At 41.8% G+C, this 22,783-nt stretch overlaps 1 protein-coding gene and 1 long non-coding RNA gene across 4 annotated transcripts in view; one reads left to right on the top strand and one right to left on the bottom strand.

Annotated features, from left to right (window-relative positions):
* The first annotated feature begins 2,820 nt into the window (after nt 1-2,820).
* LOC139766581 (uncharacterized) overlaps nt 2,821-22,783 on the top strand; it is a 157,846-nt gene continuing 137,883 nt past the window's right edge. Inside the window, exon 1 of the long non-coding RNA XR_011716924.1 lies at nt 2,821-4,944. This is a non-coding gene — a long non-coding RNA (uncharacterized lncRNA). The remainder of the gene's footprint in view (nt 4,945-22,783) is intronic.
* LOC139766579 (PDF receptor-like) overlaps nt 16,560-22,783 on the bottom strand; it is a 117,800-nt gene continuing 111,576 nt past the window's right edge. For all 3 annotated transcript variants that reach the window (XM_071695430.1, XM_071695429.1, XM_071695431.1), the window contains exon 13: nt 16,560-22,783. This exon is cut by the window's right edge. The gene's annotated coding sequence lies outside the window, so the exon portion shown is untranslated.

Raw genomic sequence — 22,783 nt, 5'->3', positions numbered from 1 at the left:
AGGTTCGTCTCATTAATCGGCTCATCTCATTAATCGGTTCGTCTCATCAATAGGTTCGTCCCATTAATCGGTTCGTCCCATTAATCGGTTCGTCACTCATGTATTACTTGTGTGGAAGACGTGCTCTTCTTCACCCTTCGAGATCAAAAACCTCCCCAGTGACCGGACCCTGAGGATGGGCCATCTCGAACCTTCTTCAGCAGTGAGGCGTCTGTCTTGTGCTTGAGGAGCTGCAGGAAGATACTCGGGTGTAACAGCATGTAGCTAACACCCTCCTTCATCCTTTAAGGGTAACACGACCCTCTGATCAGGAGCCGAAATGAAGTGGCGTCTCCCTCCACCTCTGTTTGATCCTGGTCCTAAAAAATTGGAGAGAATTCCAAGGGGCAAATTCCTTTCTCCTTTACCCAGACACCACCTGATACGCTATGAACTAAATCTTTAACTACATGAGTCTTCCATGAGTCAGCGTGAGTCGTGAGTCACCTGATATCGTGTAAAAAAAAAAAAGAAGAGAATTGAGTCACGTGATGATGTTGTCATACCTCAGCTGTTATCCAAGATATGCTCGAAACCCGATCTTTCGCTATAGATCCCGGAAAGACATATGAACTCTCGCTGTACGGCTATCGTAACAGGATGACGCAAGTCGCACACAGATCTAACATTGCTTCAGTACTAGTTTTCTTGCCTCAGGCACGAAGGACAGTCGACTCACTGATACGCCTTCATTATTACTCTATCTTAAGCATGGGAGGCTGTCTCGTTGATCCATAGGCCGATTGAAACTTCATATCCATCGGTTAATCCACATATGTATGACTATACGTATGTAGCATTCGTGTGGTGATTTGGGCTTCAGTTGCACCGTGCCGGTCTCACATAACATAAATAAAAGACAGATATAACCTGTTTAATAAGAGAAAAATAGTAGGGTATTTTTTTTCTCTCTTTCATATCTTTAGCTGCATTCAGCATCTGCAGGAAGGTATTAAGTAAACACTTAATTCCGTACTTACAGCAAGAAACATCAACGGAATAAAGAGGATGAAGAACGAAGAAATTACTTCTTGAAAGAATTTTTGCGCTTGGATTCGCTCGAAGTCAGTCTTTCCTCGCATACAGAATGAACAGAAATGGAGCCAGCTTGATCCTTGCAGCCATGTGGAATCCTCCAACACGGGTGATTACATTCACAAAACACTGAACCTATTACGTTTGAACCCGAAATTCCCAGTGAAGGGAACTAACTCCTCGCATTCTTTCGCCCCCGAACAAAAGGTGACGTCGGATTGCCACGTTGTCGCCCACGAAGGGTACAAGAAACGACCACAAAGCAGTTTAGCAAAATCTTGCACAGGGGGGGGGAAATGTGTCCCGATTTTTGCACTCAGCGTCACTTGACTTTTGCCGCAGCGTCGAAAACGTAACAAAGTTTCATGACAAAGCGAGAATGAATTCTAATGGGTATGTGTTTTTTTTTTCTCTCAGTTTCTTCTTTCTTTTATCACGTACTCGGGGGGACAAGGTGGGGAACGTAAAGGTTGGCTGATGAGTGTGTGTGTCTTGGAAAGGGGGAGGAGGTTGTGGAGTGGAGGGAATGTATAATGATGAAGAAAAGCCTTGGGAGAGGAGACGATCAGGTGTGAGGAGTACATCTGCGAGGTAGGAGGTAGGTGTGAGGGAGGGAGGGAGTGTAGAACCTTCAGTCCTATGTGTGCGAGTGTGGCTGTTGAGGCAGTGGAAGCCCTTCACGCTGGAACTGCAGACCTGGTTGGTTATATAAGCCTACATAACAGACAATGGTTAAAAATTCTCAGTGGCGGAGAGAACAACTTCCCAAACTCGGCAGCTACTTAGAGCCAAACAACGGTGGAGTTTGACGTCTTGACTAATTACTGAACCTATTCATGTTCAGGGGTGATTAGGTAGTCGAGTTTCTGGAGGTCAGTCTTAAGGTTTTGATGACTTCGTCCTCCCTCAGGTTTCACCCAGTTGTTGTTTCCACAAAAGACAATTTCAAAAGCTTTTGTGGTCCAAGCTTTCGTGGTCCTCTGCTTCCTTCCTTGTCCAGGCCTTCCTTGTCCTTCCTTGCACTGAAACGTCATTACTAAATCAGTTGTTCCTGCCTTTTGACCTCACTGAAAATCAAATGCCATTTACAGTTAACTTCTTCCAAACTCCTCCCGCAGTACCTTAACCTATCGTAAATTCAATGCACATCTTTGTTGAATCTGTTATTAATAGTACCATACGTTAAGACACATTCTTGTAGAACATAACGGGGCAGGTGGCACTCCAGGTTTTGTGGACACAGTGAACGTAGGTCATGTCACACGCAGTGTGCTTCATAGGTTCACACCTAACTGTTTCCAGAATTGGATGGCGAATGTGATGATAGAGGTGGGATAAGATTAATGCTTTAACTTGATCTCTGATTAATCGAAGCAGCTTCCACCTCACTAAGACTACTCCATTAGATTTATTACAAAGTCTTGAGGTAATTCAGCCACAAAATTCAGGGGGGTCAATTCGACCGCGTAAATCATTTTCTTGATATATGATCTGGGAGGGAGGGGCTGCAGGGACGGGTGTTGGGGGGAAGGGAGGTATCTCCCCCTCCTCTCTCTCTCTCTCTCTCTCTCTCTCTCTCTCTCTCTCTCTCTCTCTCTCTCTCTCTCTCTCTTACGATAAAAATCGAGGGGAAAAGTGAAATAGAACGAATCAACGCGCGTCATAAAGTTACCTACCGAGATGCGAAATGGCAGAGAAAAAAAAAGAAAAAAAATCTCCAAACGATGTTCTCGTTTACAGGCGAAGCCGAGGAACCGACCAGAAGTTCTAACCCTGATGGGTGATGATGGCGACCCCCCCACACACCACCCATCCCGTCCAGGAGGAGAACTGCTGTGTGGTGATCACTGGATGAGGAAGGTCTTCCAGCTGTGTTAGTAGGAGGAGCAGTGTAGACCAGAGGAGCCTCACTCACACTGTGGCCTGGAGACGACGAAGAAAGAGATATAAAACGTCCACGTCATGACAACAAGGATTTCCCACTAGTCCTTCAGTGCTTCTCCTTCTTTTGGCGAAGGCTGGATAGATCGCCCGCTTGGGAAGGAAGGCTTATGACTGATGGCTGGGATGAGATATATCAGTGTCGTTTGCGCGACCTCACCAACCCGATGACTCGCCGATGCAGGTCCTGACGGCTGAGTTGGTAGAGGTGATCCACCACCACCTTCCTATGATCGTCTGTATATCAATCGCCAGCTACAGTCATGGACGAGGTGGAGGGTGGCATGACGGCGTGAGAGTCAAACCATACAGCGCAGGTCATCACCAACCCACTGCAGCAGACCCATGTGTAGGATGTATCATCGGTTTTGTATACACCATCTTCATTCCAGCAGCAGGCTGGAAAACACATATTTCCCACATGTTTCCACCGGAGGTTGAGGACAGGCGACGGAAGGGTTATACATATACTAAGCTGGAATGGAAGTCGCCTTGTACCGTAGCGAAATAAAGATACGTTTGAGATCGACAGTGTACTGGTTCTAGTGGCTCAGTCCTCACACGGCGTTGCTCTTGAAAGCAATATCCTACCTGGACCGGTTTCGCGCAAATGCATGTGAATCATAATTGAAATATATTTAGCTCGAATTGTAAGAACAAAATATACAGGACATTATAGTATAGTACATTTCGCTTTTAGTCAGAATATTTAAGTTACCACAATCTTAAACTTCGAGAGAAAACGGTGGGGTTTATTTACATTGTGACGAGCGAGATCCAACATACCCTAAACCACTCGTTAGCGTACTTGTTGGCCTCCAGTCTATCCGGCCGTGGTCACCGTCCACACCACCTCACCTCCTAGATCACCGTCAGAGCACAGATGGAGAGGACGTACGTTAGTGTTGATTTGTGGTAGTTCCGATCGGTATTCGGGGAGAAATTGGTGCCAAAACGTTCTCGAAATTTATCGAGTGAGGGTTTGATACGGCAATATACGTCTTGCAGTTCATGATTGGGCAGTGGACTGTATATACGCCACGTAACTTTGTGGCAAGTGATATTGATTAGTAAACTAAGAAAAAGCGTATATTTGCAAACAAGTACTAGTGATTTAGTAAACTAAGAAAAAGCGTATATTTGCTTACTAGTGCTAGTGATTAGTTAACTAAGAAACAGCGTTTATTTGCATACAAGTGCTAGTGATCTAGTAAACTAAGAAACAGTATATATTTGCATACAAGTGCTAGTGATTTAGTAAACTAAGAAACAGTATATATTTGCATACAAGTGCTAGTGATCTAGTAAACTAAGAAACAGTATATATTTGCATACAAGTGCTAGTGATTAGTTAACTAAGAAACAGTGTTTATTTGCATACAAGTGCTAGTGATTTAGTAAACTAAGAAACAGTATATATTTGCATACAAGTGCTAGTGATTTAGTAAACCAAGAAACAGTATATATTTGCATACAAGTGTTAGTGATTTAGTAAACTAAGAAACAGTGTTTATTTGCATACAAGTGCTAGTGATTTAGTAAACTAAGAAACAGTGTTTATTTGCATAGAAACATAGTGAATATCACAAGTCAAAAGAACCATCATAAACACTGGAACAAACGCTGTTCACTGTGTTGTAAACAAACGCTGTTCACTGTGTTGTAAACAGAGCTAACTTTGATGTCTGTTACTTAATAAAATGCCTTAAGTGTGAGTGAACATGATCAAATGTTTTACGTAATGTGACAGTTGGTGACATTATAATACGAAGGCGATTTAATGATATGACTGTATTTTGAAACTGGAGAAAGTAAAACGCAGTAGAAATACAGTGAATGGTTTTGACCTGGAATCGTCCCAGTTCATGATGGTTAAGGTCACACAACTTTCTCCACTTTACGACCTCCCCCCTCCTTCTCAAAGGTCAGGTAAGTCAAAAGGATGGTTATTATGTAGTGTGTTAGGTTACGCAGCAGCATAACAACTCTCGTGTGTTGTTTAACACAGTACTAGTATGCTGTGTTAGATAACAGGGCGAGAGCGGTTGGTGCTGTGTTCGTTTGGCGTAGGTTTTTCTCTCTTTCAATCTTATATATATATATATATATATATATATATATATATATATATATATATATATATATATATATATATATATATATATCAGCCAAATGATTTATCTATTTACTGCCCCCCCGCCCCATTCATCCAATTACCATGACCGCGATTCATTTCAGCAGCTGCAGCTTTTACAGCAGGTGTGCAGCTGCTTGCTGTTCGAGCTGAGGATAATTATGTAATTAACAGGAAGTGACCTTTTTAAGCGACCCTCCTTGATTGTTCTCATTTCCTTTTAAATGAAGTCATTTGGATAGGCAAGGTTCAACCGTTTAGGATCAGGTAAGTGTATCAAGTCATGTTATATTCAGTTATAATCACTCGAAGAGAAATAGTTTTATTCATTTATTTATCCATTTATTCATTTATTTATGTGAATGTTGCTCATTGAATTTTGAGGTTATGATTCTAATATGAAAAGTGACCTTGGAAGTACACTCCTCATATAGGTTACATTCATATAACAAAGGTTGCCAGGTTTTTATAACTTATAGCAGAGGTCGCCAAATGAGTCCACTTTCCTTCATTATCTTTGCTTCGGGTATAAATTGGTGACATCTGTCAGGAACTTGGTTGTTCATGGGGACTGGTTTTTGGCCTCACAGTGAGGTCGGCCAACACACGAAAGTGGGATCAGAGGCCAGGTGGAGGAGGCCCGAACCTCGTCTGATGATCTTCAGGTCATCCAGGAAGCCATTACAGCTCACAGTCTTGCCCCTGTCGCTGGGGTATTGAGTCATATATAACACACAGTGCTTCCGGGTCGTCGCCAAAGTTAGGTCAAGGGTCAGGGTGAGGAGGATATTAGCCCAGCAGCAGGTGCTGGGAGACTGGGGATAATGGTCAGTGTAGGGTAAGTTCCTTCATGAGGTACGATTTATGGTGGAATCTTATATTTCTTTTGCTGTAGAGGTTTGGATTCCTCGTAGCTTGTTCTGTGCCTGGTGTGGGGAGAGGAGTTCCTCTGTGTGGTATGGAGGTGAGGAGCAGCTTCTCTATGTCTGGGTGTGGTGAGTGGTGCCCCTCTGTGTGTGGTGTGGAGGTGAGGAGCTCCTCTGTGTCTGGGTGTGGTGAGTGGTGCCCCTCTGTGTCTGGGTGTGGGGTGAGGAGGAGCAGCTCCTCTGCGTCCAGACGAACGATTCTTACCCGGGTGTTGATGCATGTCGTGTGGTGGGTGAGTGTTACTGTGAGGTTTTCTCTCGTGGTAGAGGCAGTGTTCCTGTGTATTATTAAGTCAACGTCATTGTTACGTATTCATCCACATCCCGATGGAAAAAAAGAAAATGAAAAGTTTATACGAGAAAAAAATTAAGAAAAGGATTAACCTATATATGGATTACATGTATGACATGGCAGGATTAAATCCTTTGACATGAGGCTCATTCTGTTACGCCTAGAAGTATCGTAAGATTCACTGGTTTTGTTCTAGACAGACAAACTGAACATATGGAGTTCGCTTGACGATGTTGCTGGCGAGTAGTTCAGTCTTACCGTAGTTCATCAAACACAAAGGCTTTGGTTCTTCTCACTGTCAATACAGAAGTTGGTACTGTCTGTGCTGGACGTCCGATATCTGGGTCTGTCAGAAAGTATATATCCTCCTCCTCCTGCTCCTCCTCCTCCTCTTCCTCTTCCTCCTCCTCCTCCTCCTCCTCCTCCTCCTCTTCCTCCTCCTCCTCCTCCTCTTCCTCTTGCTCCTCCTTCGCGTCTTCCTCCTTCGCCTACTCCTCCTCCTACTCTCTCCTCCCACCCACCCTACGAACCCTCTTCATTTCACGTATTTTCTGAAGATCAAGTTAATTATAATGACTGATCATCTGTGGCCTCTTCCTCCATAGCCCAGTGTGTTCAAGAGTTTGATTTCAGTATTTCAATGGATTATTTCTTTTTTTTTAACTTTTGCGTTCATTTACATTTTCATCTTCAATCTTAATCTGTTCATTTTGTTATAAGAAACTTGTAAGACTTTCCAAATACGACAGCTGTTAGTAACGGTGTTGTTGATTTACAGAGTCGAGGAATTAGGTGGTTCAGGTACTATGATATAATTAGGTCAAGGGGTCACACACACACACACACACACACACACACACACACACACACACACACACACTGTATACACATATATGGGTCTGATAGCGTGACCTTTGACCTCATCCTACTAGATCAAGTCGAAACCCAGGCCATCTTACCCAAGGGTCGTACCGCCGTCCACAATAGTCGTAAGGTCGTTCCGACCTGCTTTTAAGATCCTGCCGTCGGGGTCGTACCGTCGTCGTGCTTAATGAAGGGGAGGGGGGGGGGGGTTAAGCTGTCCGTCCTCCCACTTCGTTGAGCATCGCTAAACTTAACCTCAAAAACTCGACCAAGATAAACTCCCTGGTTCGTGCCTGCCTCATCGGGGAAAATGTCTCGGTACTCGTGGCGTTACACGAGAGGAAAATTTGGGAAGATTTCGGTCATTTAAGGAAAATTTGGGAAACATTTCGGTCAATTAATGAAAATGTGGGAAAATTTCGATTATTGGATGAAAATTTGGTAACATTTCGGTCATTTAATGAAAATTTGGGAACATTTTGGTCATTTAATGAAAATGTGGGAATATTTCAGTCATTAAATGAAAATTTAGGAACATTTCGGTCATTTAATGAAAATTTAGAAACATTTCGGTCATCAGCCATGGAGATATCATACCAGGGTTTCTGGTGTTTACTTACTCGATCGATGTAGCTTCCCTCTGCGCCAGAACCTACGATGAGGTCCTCTTCTGCGCCAGAACCTACGATGAGGTCCTCTTTTGCGCCAGAACCTACGATGAGGTCGCCTTCTGGCGTTGCTCCCTGCGGGTTTATTCAGGACTTATGGAGGAAATACGAGTAGATGAACCCTCGATAAACTGGATATACCGTAGGAGACCCCGGGGGTCTGGCTCGATTCTGTGCGGTGACTCATAAAAGATAATGGAAGTTAAACGATCCTTCACTGGTCTGGATTACGATCGTGTAATTAAAAAAAAAAACAAAAGTTTTTGTCATTGATTTTTCCTTTATTTTTCCATTCAGTTCTAGAGGAAATAGATGTGGTTTTCCATTTCTAGATATTTTTTTTATCTATCGTACCAGTAAAGGAAATGAAATATGTTGTATATATTTTTATTTTTTTTTTTTTTTTTTTTATACTTTGTCGCTGTCTCCCGCGTTTGCGAGGTAGCGCAAGGAAACAGACGAAAGAAATGGCCCAACCCCCAACCCCCCCCCATACACATGTACATACACACGTCCACACACGCAAATATACATACCTACACAGCTTTCCATGGTTTACCCCAGACGCTTCACATGCCTTGCTTCAATCCACTGACAGCACGTCAACCCCTGTATACCACATGACTCCAATTCACTCTATTTCTTGCCCTCCTTTCACCCTCCTGCATGTTCAGGCCCCGATCACACAAAATCTTTTTCACTCCATCTTTCCACCTCCAATTTGGTCTCCCTCTTCTCCTCGTTCCCTCCACCTCCGACACATATATCCTCTTGGTCAATCTCTCCTCACTCATTCTCTCCATGTGCCCAAACCATTTCAAAACACCCTCTTCTGCTCTCTCAACCACGCTCTTTTTATTTCCACACATCTCTCTTACCCTTACGTTACTTACTCGATCAAACCACCTCACACCACACATTGTCCTCAAACATCTCATTTCCAGCACATCCATCCTCCTGCGCACATCTCTATCCATAGCCCACGCCTCGCAACCATACAACATTGTTGGAACCACTATTCCCTCAAACATACCCATTTTTGCTTTCCGAGATAGTGTTCTCGACTTCCACACATTTTTCAAGGCTCCCAAAATTTTCGCCCCCTCCCCCACCCTATGATCCACTTCCGCTTCCATGGTTCCATCCGCTGACAGATCCACTCCCAGATATCTAAAACACTTCACTTCCTCCAGTTTTTCTCCATTCAAACTCACCTCCCAATTGACTTGACCCTCACCCCTACTGTACCTAATAACCTTGCTCTTATTCACATTTACTCTCAACTTTCTTCTTCCACACACTTTACCAAACTCAGTCACCAGCTTCTGCAGTTTCTCACATGAATCAGCCACCAGCGCTGTATCATCAGCGAACAACAACTGACTCACTTCCCAAGCTCTCTCATCCCCAACAGACTTCATACTTGCCCCTCTTTCCAGGACTCTTGCATTTACCTCCCTTACAACCCCATCCATAAACAAATTAAACAACCATGGAGACATCACACACCCCTGCCGCAAACCTACATTCACTGAGAACCAATCACTTTCCTCTCTTCCTACACGTACACATGCCTTACATCCTCGATAAAAACTTTTCACTGCTTCTAACAACTTGCCTCCCACACCATATATTCTTAATACCTTCCACAGAGCATCTCTATCAACTCTATCATATGCCTTCTCCAGATCCATAAATGCTACATACAAATCCATTTGCTTTTCTAAGTATTTCTCACATACATTCTTCAAAGCAAACACCTGATCCACACATCCTCTACCACTTCTGAAACCGCACTGCTCTTCCCCAATCTGATGCTCTGTACATGCCTTCACCCTCTCAATCAATACCCTCCCATATAATTTACCAGGAATACTCAACAAACTTATACCTCTGTAATTTGTATATATATATATATATATATATATATATATATATATATATATATATATATATATATATATATATATATATACATATAATATTCTCTCTCTCTCTCTCTCTCTCTCTCTCTCTCTCTCTCTCTCTCTCTCTCTCTCTCTCTCGTTTGATGTAGCTAGTAAGAACAAGCCTAGATTTTTTTTCCGATACGTTTTACTCCACGTTTGTATAAACGACATTGGCTGAGTCGCTAATATTTTCAGAAGGCATCTATATGGCAAGATACATAGATTAATTTACATAGAAGGAGGGAGCCAGGATGGACTGATTTACATAGAAGGAGGGAGCCAGGATGGACTGATTTACATAGAAGGAGGGTGCCAGGATGGACTGATTTACATAGAAGGAAGGAGCCAGGATGGACTGATTTACATAGAAGGAGGGTGCCAGGATGGACTGATTTACATAGAAGGAAGGAGCCAGGATGGACTGATTTACAGCCCTTGTTTATAGGAAGCCAGCATAGATGGAGCCAAAATATAAGGTACATCACTTCTGGGTGAAGTTCATGGGCATATTTTTTTGTTAATAGAGAGATTACTAGACGCATTATTATTATTGTTGTTATTAGCATTATTATTATTACTATTATTATTATTATTATTATTATTATTATTGTTATTATTATTATTATTATTATTATCATCATCATCATCATCATTACTATTATTATTATTATCATTATTATTAGTATTATAATACTTAATCACCGTCTCCCGCGTTTGCGAGGTAGCGCAAGGAAACAGACGTAAGAATGCCCCAACCCACCCACATGCACATGTATATACATAAACGCCCACACACGCACATATTGTTATTATATAAGGAGATACAGCGTCATGCATTAAATGCAACGCCCTCATACTTTTTGAATTTGTTATCCCTGTTTCTCTTTCTCGCCCTGTCTCCTCTCTCTCTCTCTCTCTCTCTCTCTCTCTCTCTCTCTCTCTCTCTCTCTCTCTCTCTCTCTGTACCTTCCCTCTCTCGTGTTCTCCCAACATAACTTCCCTGGAGGAGCGTCCTCCTCCTCTTCCTCCTCCTCAACGCACAGGAGTGTAAACACAGAGACCGATGGAGCTCTTCCAAAATACATAAACTACCACTTTTTCCTCAACGTGTCTAGTGCTATAGCAAGCATTCTCCACTACAGCAAGTGGGATCCCAGGTCCAAGATTGCTGGTATGACTGTAATTTCCCCCTCGTGTTTATCCTCTTAGTGTTGAAAGAAACTTGACTTGTGTTCACTCTGATGAGATATATCCTCACTCTGCGTTGTGCGTCCTCCAGGAGCAGCGGTTTAATACTTCAGACTTTTAGCGAATGTGGGAATATATTGATGTGATCTCTCATTGTATGTCTCTCTCTCTCACCTCCCCTCTTTTGTGTGGACTGTGGTGTGTCAGTGGAACTGAATTGTGATCTCTTCATCTACAATTATCAATCGGTACTACCTCACCTCACTGTCTGTCTATGGTTTTCTTTATGATAGATAGTGAAGGATTATAGTTTTTCTTTATATCCGAGGAGAGGATGAACACCTGGGTTTGGCTGTGGGCCGACTGTCGAGAGCGGTCAAGTGTTATGTGTGTGATGGCGAGGTGTTGTATGTAGGTGAGGCAGGGGAGACCACATAGCCTCCTGGGCCGAAGGCGGCTTTGAGGGGTCTGACAGCCATTAAGGTGATGTCTCACTGCACAGCAGCCGTCAGCAACTCCCCCCCGCCCCCACACACCCTCTCTCTCTCTCTCTCTCTCTCTCTCTCTCTCTCTCTCTCTCTCTCTCTCTCTCTCTCTCTCTCTCTCTCTCTCGATGCCTAGGCTGGTAGGTCCCAGTAGGGGGAAGAGGACAAAGAGATTCTTATGAAGCCTCCATAATTCCTGCAACGACCTGTGAGACAAGGAAGGAGGTGGTGATGACGGTGTGACGGGAATCCATTCACGGTATTGTCATTCAGCCTCAGGTTATACAGCAGCCCTGGTGGTTAGACGAGCATCTGACCAGCAGCCACTAATTGGCGTCACTTTGGGGAAGGGGAACGGGGTGTGTGGGGGGCAATCAAGAGAAGCTCTCGTGTTGGATTATTGGATGAATCGCTTGAGAACTGATGTATCCTACCCCCGCCAGGCGTCACGCCTCTGACTGGGTACCAATAAAAACAGTGTGTATAATTAATGATAAAAGTAAAGAAACTGTGTTTGAGGAGGTTGTTTGTACTGGGAGATGTTTCGAATCTCGAGGAAATAAAACCTTGATTCAGAAGTCATACGAAGCACTGATTCAGAAGTCATACCATCATGTCTTGCTATTGTGGTTGATGAAGAATGTATAGTGAAGCAAGGGTGTAACGCCCCTGAATACGGAAATATGGCCATTTGATGAACCACGACGTTACAACCAGTGAGTATGATGATGTGAACTTAGTTGCGGTCATTATGGGTTAGAATCCAAGGCCAGGTCGTCACACCCAAGGCTAGGTCGTCACACCCAAGGCCAGGTCGTCACACCCAAGGCCAGGTCGTCACACCCAAGGCTAAGTCGTCACACTCAAGGGTCGTACTAAAAGGTTCTCGTTGGGTGTGGTGTTTTCTCGTGGGTTGTTCGGACGTCGTCTAAGGTCATTACCGGTGTGTTGAAGGGGGTTAAGCAAAGAACAGTTTGTGGCATCCAGCCCTGCACAGAACACGTAGCGTTCCTCTGCAGGAGCTAGACAGAGAGTGAAATCCCTGTCGACGATGACGAAGGGGAGGGAGCCCCTCTCCCCTGTCGACGATGACAAAGGGGGCGGGGGGCGGCGCCCTCCCCACTGTCGACAGTGATGATGATGATGATAGGCCCTGTCGAAGATAATGAGAGGGGTCCTATCAACGTTGATATTGGTGCCATGTCGATGATGATGATGATGATGAAGGATACGGTCGTACGTGGATGGAAGATAATGATGATGATGATGATGACTCTCACTGGAGATGACTGAGGAAGCCATCCCTCCAGCGGTGTTGGTACGTCATGGACCTCCTCCATGACGCTCACTCGTCAAAGCTTTTCAATTGGGTTAAGGATAGATACAAGGAAGCTCTCCTCCCTAATGTGGATACGGGTGTTACTATGACATTTGAGTCTCAGAGAGTTGAACGAGTGTGGCCTCTTGTTTCTGGGTATCCGATACCCAAGACAAATGGTGATGACAAGATGGTCTATTAATATTTCGGATTGCAAGTTCGAAAAAACTATATACGTATGTATATATGTCGTAGAAAGGACGTGACGCTGCTCTGATGCCGGGGGAACACAGTCTACACAAGAGCAGACACCAGACCTACTTCACTGAGGGACTTGTCCATTATGTGAAGTTCACCTAGAGTGAGAGAGAAAAAATATATATAAACAAGAACGGCTTCGTGTATAGCGCTTAATGAAAACGTGATGTGCGTATTCGTTATCGCTCCTGCCTGCCAAAAGCACCCTGTTTTACTATCTCGTGTGAGTGTGATGGTGTGTGTGTGTGTGTGTGTGTGTGTGTGTGTGTGTGTGTGTGTGTGATGGTGTGTGTGTGTGTGTGTGTGTGTGTGTGAGTGTGTGTGTGTGTGTTCAGTGGTAAGGAGTTCGAACTTTCTCCTGCATGAGCTCATTGAGGGAAACTACCCCCACCCGCGCAGCAGAGTACCTTATGCCTCACTCCTGTACCTGCCGCCTTATCAACGTACCTTCGTCGTTAGGTCCGTAACATTTTCATATCCCGCGTTTCAAAACAAGTTCCTGTAAAAACGCAACGACCAGTGCACGTATCCTGGCCAGCACTGTGGCTCCGAGCGAAGCATCGCCCGCCTCGCAATGCGAGTGTTTTTTATGAGCCAGAGGCAAGCCGTCCACCAGGCGTTACTCGCGCCCAAAGCCTAGTTCGCTTGACGCTCAAACTTTAGCCCAGCTCTCTTGATGCCCAAAGCCTAGTTCGCTTGACACCCAAACCCTTGCTCGCTGATGTCCAAAGCCTAGCGCGCTGACGTCCAAAGCCTAGCTTGCTTGACACCCAAAGCCTAGCTCGCTTGACGTCCAAAGCCTAGCTCGCCTAACGCCTAAAGCCTAGCTTGCTTGACACCCAAGCCCTAGCTAGCTGATGCCCAAAGCCTTGCTCGCTGACGCCCAAAGCCTAGCTCGCTGACGCCCAAAACCTAGCCATTCGGCCATACTTTGCAATGATGGACTTGCCGACTACAGAATATTTCGCACCAGTAAAAAATGAAATTGCGCTCATATTCTCTCCGTTGTATTACGAGGATTAACTGAGGTGCCGTCTGACGCAGTGTTACTGTATAAGCCGAGTGGTGAGTGAAGTCATCATCCGGGATATGAGGGGAGTTGAATGACGAGGCAAGAATGTTAAGTTTTCAGAAGGTCTTGATGTAGATTCCGAAGCTGTGTGTGTGTGTGTGTGTGTGTGTGTGTGTTTGTGTGTGTGTGATCACTGGATTTGATGGACATCTTTGGTTTTATTGTCTTATGTTACGATAATTCCATATAACATCATCAAGACTTATAAAGAAAGGATGATATGAATTATCAACGTTATAAGTGTCTGTTAAAAGCAAAGGATCTTAAACGCTCCTTTCAAAATGCATATAAAAACTGAACGTGAGATGATGATTGATTTAGAGAGAACAAAGGAAATTAGGAAGGACTTGTTAACAACCCTAACTTATCGAAAATACATTAAAACGTGACTTTATATAATGAATTCAAGAGAGGCAATGTTTTCTAGTCAAGTTTGAAAATCTATTGTTCATAATTAAATACCTTAATGTCAAAAATCCATTTAAAAACAACACTCGATGTAGAGCAGTATAGGAGGATGTTATTAAATGCACATTTTCAGCGTTCTGTTAGTGCGATTATGAACTGTAGAATTTCAATCTCGTTTAGGAAATATTGCCTTTGTTGAATTATTTATATAAGCCACGATTTTAATGAATTTTGGATAAGGTAGGACTGTCAGTCAGTATTATTATTCTCTTTTTTATTCTTTCTCGATCATTCGTTTCACGTTTGTTTTTTTTTTATGACAAGTATTTTTCAGGGAACATTCTATATTTTTTCCCCCCTGTTGCCATTAAACCTATAATGTAAATATTACATGCATATTATCCTTTCTACAAACCCTGTTGATTCCTTTCCTATTATGAATGCGTTTGCCATGCAACAGATCTATTGCTGATATGTATATATGTATATATACATACACATGTATCCTCATGAGTCAACTATGATGAGCACAGTCGCATCGTGCAGCACCTATCCCTTCAAAAGGGTCCATTCTGTCCCTGCTACTGTGTGCGGCGCAACTTTGGAGCTGCAGATCCTTCAGAAATAGGGATCTTAGTACGATAACATATACATGTAGACAGATAAATTAAGTAGATAGATAGATATGGAAACAGACATATAGACAAATGAGGAGAGAGGTAGCAGAAAGCACATCATCTTGGTATATGAACCACACACTTGCCTCAAAACCAGCTGAATGGGCTGGAGTGCTGTTGAGAAACATCCCCAGAGAAATTAGAAAGACGATGACGGATGATCCAGCTGGCGTGGCAAACTCTGGCTTGGTATTTTCCCGCAGGTTGCACCTCCTGTATTTGAGTTTGGTGGACCGAAAAACACCCAAACCTGAATGTTAGGGTCCTGCTGGAACTCAGATTTGTTTTGTCCATGTCGAGACTATCGTTGCCTATATATATATATATATATATATATATATATATATATATATATATATATATATTTTTTTTTTTCTTTTTTCTTTCGTACTATTCGCCATTTCCCACGTCAGCGAGGTAGCGTTAAGAACAGAGGAATGGGCCTTTGAGGGAACATCCTCACCTGGCCCCCTTCTCTGTTCCTTCTTTTGGAAAATTGAAAAAAACGAGAGGGGAGGATTTCCAGCCACCCGCTCCCTCCCCTTTTAGTCGCCTTCTACGACACGCAGGGAATACGTGGGAAGTATTCTTTCTTCCCTATCCCCAGGGATGATATATATATATATATATATATATATATATATATATATATATATATATATATATATATATATATATATATATATGTATATATATATATATTATCGTTGATAATGACAAGTGTATAATGCTGATAGCGAGTGTATAGTGTGTAGTGACGTGTGAGTGTACGAGCGCTGGTGGCGGGAGTGTTACTTAACTCATACAGAAGACTTCTAGTCAGTAACTATATGCTATGAAATAACTTACAGTCGTCTCCCCATCCCACGTTTTACCTTATGAATGTGTTTGAGTCATAGAGAGATCTTCAGGTAACAGTCAACATCAGGATTATACACTCTTTAGATACGTAAACACAAGGTGTAAAGGATTTTGTGCTAGCCCGCTGGGCAATCGCCCAGGTATAGTAAATTGTTGCACGAACTATTCTGATAGACCTTGACGTAGAGTATAGAAGGGAGGGATCTAGGAATTCGATAAATGAAACAGGTTTAGATATCAAAATATATATTTATATATTTCTCTGTGACGTTGGTTCAATGTATATATATATATATACTACAGTAGGATTTTGTGACACTGCACGCGTATATAGCACTGTTAAGGAAATCAACAAGACGATCAATAAACATTCTAAGCATTTATATCAACATTGTTTAAATTGTTGCCACAAAAAAGATGTTGAATGGTCGTCATACATATATATATATATATATATATATATATATATATATATATATATATATATATATATATATGACTGGTGAGGTCTGTAGGGTTGGTGAATATACTTACAAAACATAAAAATTTCTTGAGTATATTACAAAAATCCTCGAAATCTGGTGAAATGCTGAACTTTAACAGTGGGAATGACTGATGATCATCACAAGCCAGTTCACGAAGCTCATTAAAGAAGTACAAAAGAGAAAGAATACTGGTAGAAGAAGAAAAAAAGATCCAGTTTGGTCGACTGGTCGAGTGTCACTCGTCACCATCATACATCTGGCACAAGCCTAACTACCTAGTCTTGACCATGGTTCATGATGGTAATATTGGTCATTAGTCTCAGTTGATTAGTGGATATGTGAGACACGTTGATGGAGACTCCACTCAGAGGGCATTCATCATCGTTAAGTAGTTACCGATAATTACCTGTGATCAATCAAGAGATAATCGTTAATAATAAGTTTAGATTAACGTTTGTCAAAGTTAAGTTTGGTTCTTTATCAGATATTAGTCATTTTTTTTGGTATATGGTCATATTAACTGTATAAGATAATAGTTATAAGATTTTTTTCCAAAATATCTGGTTTAATAGTTATTTTGCTAGATTTTTTCCTCCAAAATATCTGGTCTAATTGTTATTTTGTTAGATTTTTTCCTGCAAAATATCTGGTCTAATTGTTGTTAGATTTTTTCCTCCAAAATATCTGGTCTAATTGTTATTTTGTTCAATTTTTTTCCTCCGAAATATCTGGTCTAATTGTTATTTTGTTAGAATCTTTCCTCCAAAATATCTGATCTAATTGTTATTTTGTTAGATTTTTTTTCCTCCAAAATATCTGTTCTCCGTAGTCATGCAGTAGTAACTGATGACTGATTCAGGACCTGTTTTAGGTCACCAGGTCCCTGTTTGCACCACCGTCAATTGAACTCTATGTCAAACATTAGTTTGCATCAGTACCATCAAAATTTGAGTTATTGTTTTATAAAGTGGTTTCTACACACTCACGATCACACCATCACATTCTGGAAAATCTATTATATATCTTTATAGATATCTCTTCTCGTAACAGTCGTGTTTTCCTGACGACGAAAAGAAGCCAAATGGTTGTTTTCTTTTTCTACGAACGTTAGAACACAGCTAAGACAGACCTGCTTCTGGCGTCCAACATTACCAGCTAATGACGTCTCACTAGGGAAGTCCTGGTGGCACACATTTGGTTGCTGTTTGTCATCTGTTTTGATCGTCGTATACAACAAAGGTTGAAATGCTATCCGCCAGAACGCTATTCACTTGACCTTTACCTACATTCGATAGCTTACTGCTCGCAGAAACAGAACCAGTCGCGCGCCAAACTACGCAAGAACTAATATGAAAAATCTTTTGAAAATTCCTTCCTTTTTTTTTTCTTTTCTCTCCTTCATCCGATAGAAACAGGTCCAAGTTGATCTTTACTCTTTGAAAAAGATAGTTGATGTTTTTTTTAGCGTGTTATAATCCTGGAGGCATTGCCTGGCGAACGGTCAATCGTACTAGAGTAAAGTGGGTTGAATCTTGTTTTGTTTTGAACTCATGATGACGGTGGTGGAGGATTGGTGTGGTTCGGAAGGCGGAGCAGGACTGGATGGGGGGCAGCTGGCTGTAAGGCTTCTAAGAGAGAGAGAGAGAAGGAGGGATATCTACGAAATCAACAGACATTGATAAGAATACGAGTCTAGTGTTATCATAGGAAGCAAGGTGTATATGACCTATTTTAGCAGGTGTATATGACCTATATTTAGCACTAGGTGTACGATGTATATGAGGCATGTATATACAGTAAAGCGTGTTAGTCAAATTTGATATATATACTATAGGATTAGCGGGTATATATCGAACACGTTCATTAATTACCGGGGATAATTCTCGTTATTTATTATATTTATCAAAGTAAATTATTTATCCAGTAAATGAGAGTCCTCTAGATATTAGTTATCTGTAGCTATAGATTCCTAGTAAAAAAAAAAATCTTACATTCAAGATTAAATTAGTTTATTTTTTGCGCTTTGTACAAGAATAAATTTTTCATGTGGTTCTGTTCGAAGGAGGTATATTCAAAATAATTTTTTCAAGCCGAGAAAAAAAAATTATATACACCAGTGTAGACGTCAGTACAATATTACCTATCATTATTAACGAAATGTTTATATACATATTACTGGTTATCAAGGGATGTATATTGCTAGGCAGCACATAGTCTAACAATGAAAAATCCAGTAAACATATACTGTAACCAGGCCTGTGTGTATGTAAACACACTGCTCATTCGTTGATGCAAACAAAGTTGTTTGCCTATGAGGCGGCCTCTCGAAAGTTTACAAGACGATTGTTTACACCTTACAGAGTGGATAGAATAGTAATGATGACCCATACGCTGAGCGTGTGTTATCCATACGCTGAACGTGAGTTATCCATACGCTGAGCGTGCGTTATCCATACGCTGAGCGTGTGTTATCCATACGCTGAGCGTGAGTTATCCATACGCTGAGCGTGCGTTATCCATACGCTGAGCGTGGGTTATCCATACGCTGAGCGTGCGTTATCCATACGCTGAGCGTGCGTTATCCATACGCTGAGCGTGAGTTATTCATACGCTGAACGTGCGTTATCCATACGCTGAGCGTGCGTTATCCATACGCTGAACGTGCGTTACCATTCGCTGAACGTGCGTTATCCATACGCTGAGCGTGCGTTAGGGAATGCACCTTGTGTCTGATATCCACCTGGTTCATTGTGCGTCAGGGAGGTCATCAGTGGGGAGGTCAATCAGTAGCACGGATATGTCAGGTCGAGTTGGCGACACGGGTCAAGACGGGGAAGGACATAGAGAGAGAGAGAGAGAGAGAGAGAGAGAGAGGTCAGGTAAAGAGGGGGAGGGATAAGGGGGAAGGTTGAAAAAGAAAAAGAAGCCAGGGAAGAAGAGGAGAAAGAGGAGGTCAGGTTGAGGAGGAGGAGCAGCAGGCCAGGTAAGATACTAGGGAGGGTGAGTTCAGGGTAGGAGGAGGAATGTTTTTGTCGAGGGAGCGGAGCATATGTAGTGTTGTTGGGTTGTCTGGTGCAGCCGCTGTACAGAGGTGCTAAAAGAGCCTGTCTGAACAGGGTCTTTGACCTTACTTAACCTCTCCTTACAAGTCACACAGTGTCCGAAAAATTCAGGAAACCAGTCTGTCTCTTTTGTTTTTTTTTTTCTTATCGGATTGACATGGAGCTAAGCAATGACATAATGTTTGGTCTTCATGATTAACTCGGATTTAATCTGTTTTGTCACTCATAGATACTTGTTGTATATCAGTTCTGTATTTAAAGCATCAGCAAACACTTACAATTCTTCCCTTCATTCTCGAAGGATAACAGAATACATAGAAATGAACAAAGAAAATTCATTTTTTGACACACATACCCAACAAATTACAGCTAATTCTCTTTATTTTCTCTCCTAAAAGCTCACTTAAATAATTGACATGGAGACTAACTCTCTTTTATCCAGACGTTACCAGACATTTTCATCATCTTAAGTCTCTTTGTGAACAAAATGCCAAATGTCGATTTTGAAGCCGAAAGAACTTGTTGGATCCTTCGCCTCGTACCGATATAAGTCCTATTGATTACTACCTAAATTTCCTTATCTCTATATTGATAATTTCTTTATATATATATATATATATATATATATATATATATATATATATATATATTCGTGTGTCCTTTCAATACTTGCTGTAGTAGCACATTTCACATCATCCCTCACATCTAAGGTTATCTAAGCGGATTATCACACACACCTGTTCAGTGAAGACGACTATTCTCATATACCACCAACGTAAGGCCCACTCAACCCCCACACCATCCCATCATATATTAATCCTATGGAACAAGTACTCAAAGTATGACTAATAGACTTACATGGACACCAACACATATGGACAACCAGGGTATAAGGGAAAAGGAATAGTAGGTACCTTTGTTCTTCAGATGTGGTCTATCTTATCGTACTTATCCTAACGGTATATCTTCAACGTGGCTGAGATGCTAGGCAAATACGAGTCATTCCTGCACACACACACACACACACACACACACACACACACACACACACACAATTTCCCAGACTTCTGTTAATCATGTTCATGGATTTGGGGATTAAAGGGGAAAAAAAAATGATCATGTTTTGACTTCCAAGGTTTGACCTGCTTTGACCTCTGATCCTCAACACATGGCCAACACCCCCTGAGGGCCAGGTAGGGCGGCCAGAGGTCAATTTTGATAGGAGAGATAAACAGTATCGGTAATGAACGCTGAAGAAAGACATGGAAGTAACACGGACGTCAAGGGATTCGAACGCACGTCAGTACTAGTTAACACTGTCCTAGGATGGGATTCGAACCCACATACCGACGTGTATTCAAATTCTCCTCTTTTACGCAACACTGGAATAGAAGCATCGACTGGGTGCTGCATGGGCATGGCTAGGTAAATCATATAAGCCACTATGCACTATAAAACATATCACTGCAATGTTACATAAGGGACCGGGTATAAACACTGTAATAGAGATGTTACTACCTACAGACACACTTAGTATAATGTCAACAGGTGGACACACACACACACACACACACACACACACCACGGATTAAATTCACGACCTTTGGTGCACGTTTGACCAAACTCCATCGAATTTCAGCTGTACTTTATGTATGAAATGCGCATGTAACTGTGAATAATGATAATGATAATAATAATTGATAATAATGATAACAATTATAATGATAATTAGTAATAATAATATCAATGATAATAATGATAATGATAATGATAATAATGATAATAATAATAATAGTAATAATAATAATAATAATAATAATAATGATAATGATAATGATAATAATAATGATATCAATAATAATAATGATAATGATTGTGATAACAATGTCACCGAAATCTCGAACTGAAATGAGAAGCCAGAACTGATGTTTTTCGTTCCAAAACGAACTATCTTGAAATTGATCATGTAGCATGTGTTATTGTTTACATGGATAAGGCATTTCCCAACTAACATCATTTCTCTTCTCTTTAATGGCCTTTATTCGAAGCATAACTTCAGAGACGCTCTCTCATAGCAAGTACATAATGAAGCAACGTTCTCTTTAACACAACGATTTCCTCATAAAAACTTCCTGTGGATTTTTTTTTGTGTGTTTTTGTGTGTGTAATTCAAATCATCTGTGCAAAACCATCCACTAGGAAAATCTTCAAGACAGAAAATGAGAATGAATTTTCCTTCAATCCTAATTGATTTTTATTTTCTTCCGACATTTTCATTTTACTGACGACACACCTGGTCTTGTGATTGATCCGTTGATCAGATTACAGTGATGTGGTGATGATTGATCCGCTTCGTCAGCTGGTTATTATTATAACCATCATCGCAGGTTCGAGGTAACGTGGCTTGCCATGTCCTGTAGACGGTGGGCGTTCGTACATACGGTGCTGTAGCAACCACTCGTGTCTCTCTCTCTCTCTCTCTCTCTCTCTCTCTCTCTCTCTCTCTCTCTCTCACACACACACACACACACACACACACACACAAACACACACGCACATCCACCGTGTTGACAAGAGCCACCTGGGAGAGAGGCGTTTCTGGTTTAAGAACAGTTTCGCATAATCGACCCTTCTAAAAAAGAAAGAATAGCTCTAAGCACACAGATGAGTCAGCTTACTGACTGACCGCTTGGAGGAGGGTGACAGGCAAGGTCTAGCACTTATACTTCCTCAGCACATCTTGCAATCTTGATCTTCCAAGACGTAAGAATAATACATTCTGAATGCTTAACTTCGTGCCACTGATAGCCTAAATACCATCCTTCACGCGTACCGAAAGAAGCGTCGACGGTCACGGTGCTTGCCACCCGCGGAACTAGGCGGCCGCTACTCATACACACACACACACTTAGATACCACTCGGGCTAAGACTGTAAACACATATCCTCCTGACATCACCACCATAAGAGTAGATATAAAAGTTAACCTCTCTTGAACGATCATACCATCACACTACCACACTCGCCGCCACTCATGTGTTTTAACGTAATATCTAATAGCACTAGAATAGACCTCGATTAAGTTTTCGTATCATCTACTGTCCTTATAATCTACATGTAGT

The sequence above is a fragment of the Panulirus ornatus genome, chromosome 58, assembly GCF_036320965.1.
Source record: "Panulirus ornatus isolate Po-2019 chromosome 58, ASM3632096v1, whole genome shotgun sequence".
Taxonomy (NCBI): Eukaryota; Metazoa; Arthropoda; class Malacostraca; order Decapoda; family Palinuridae; genus Panulirus; species Panulirus ornatus.
Note: the sequence above shows the minus strand (reverse complement) of the source record. Positions and strands in the feature narration are given on the sequence as shown.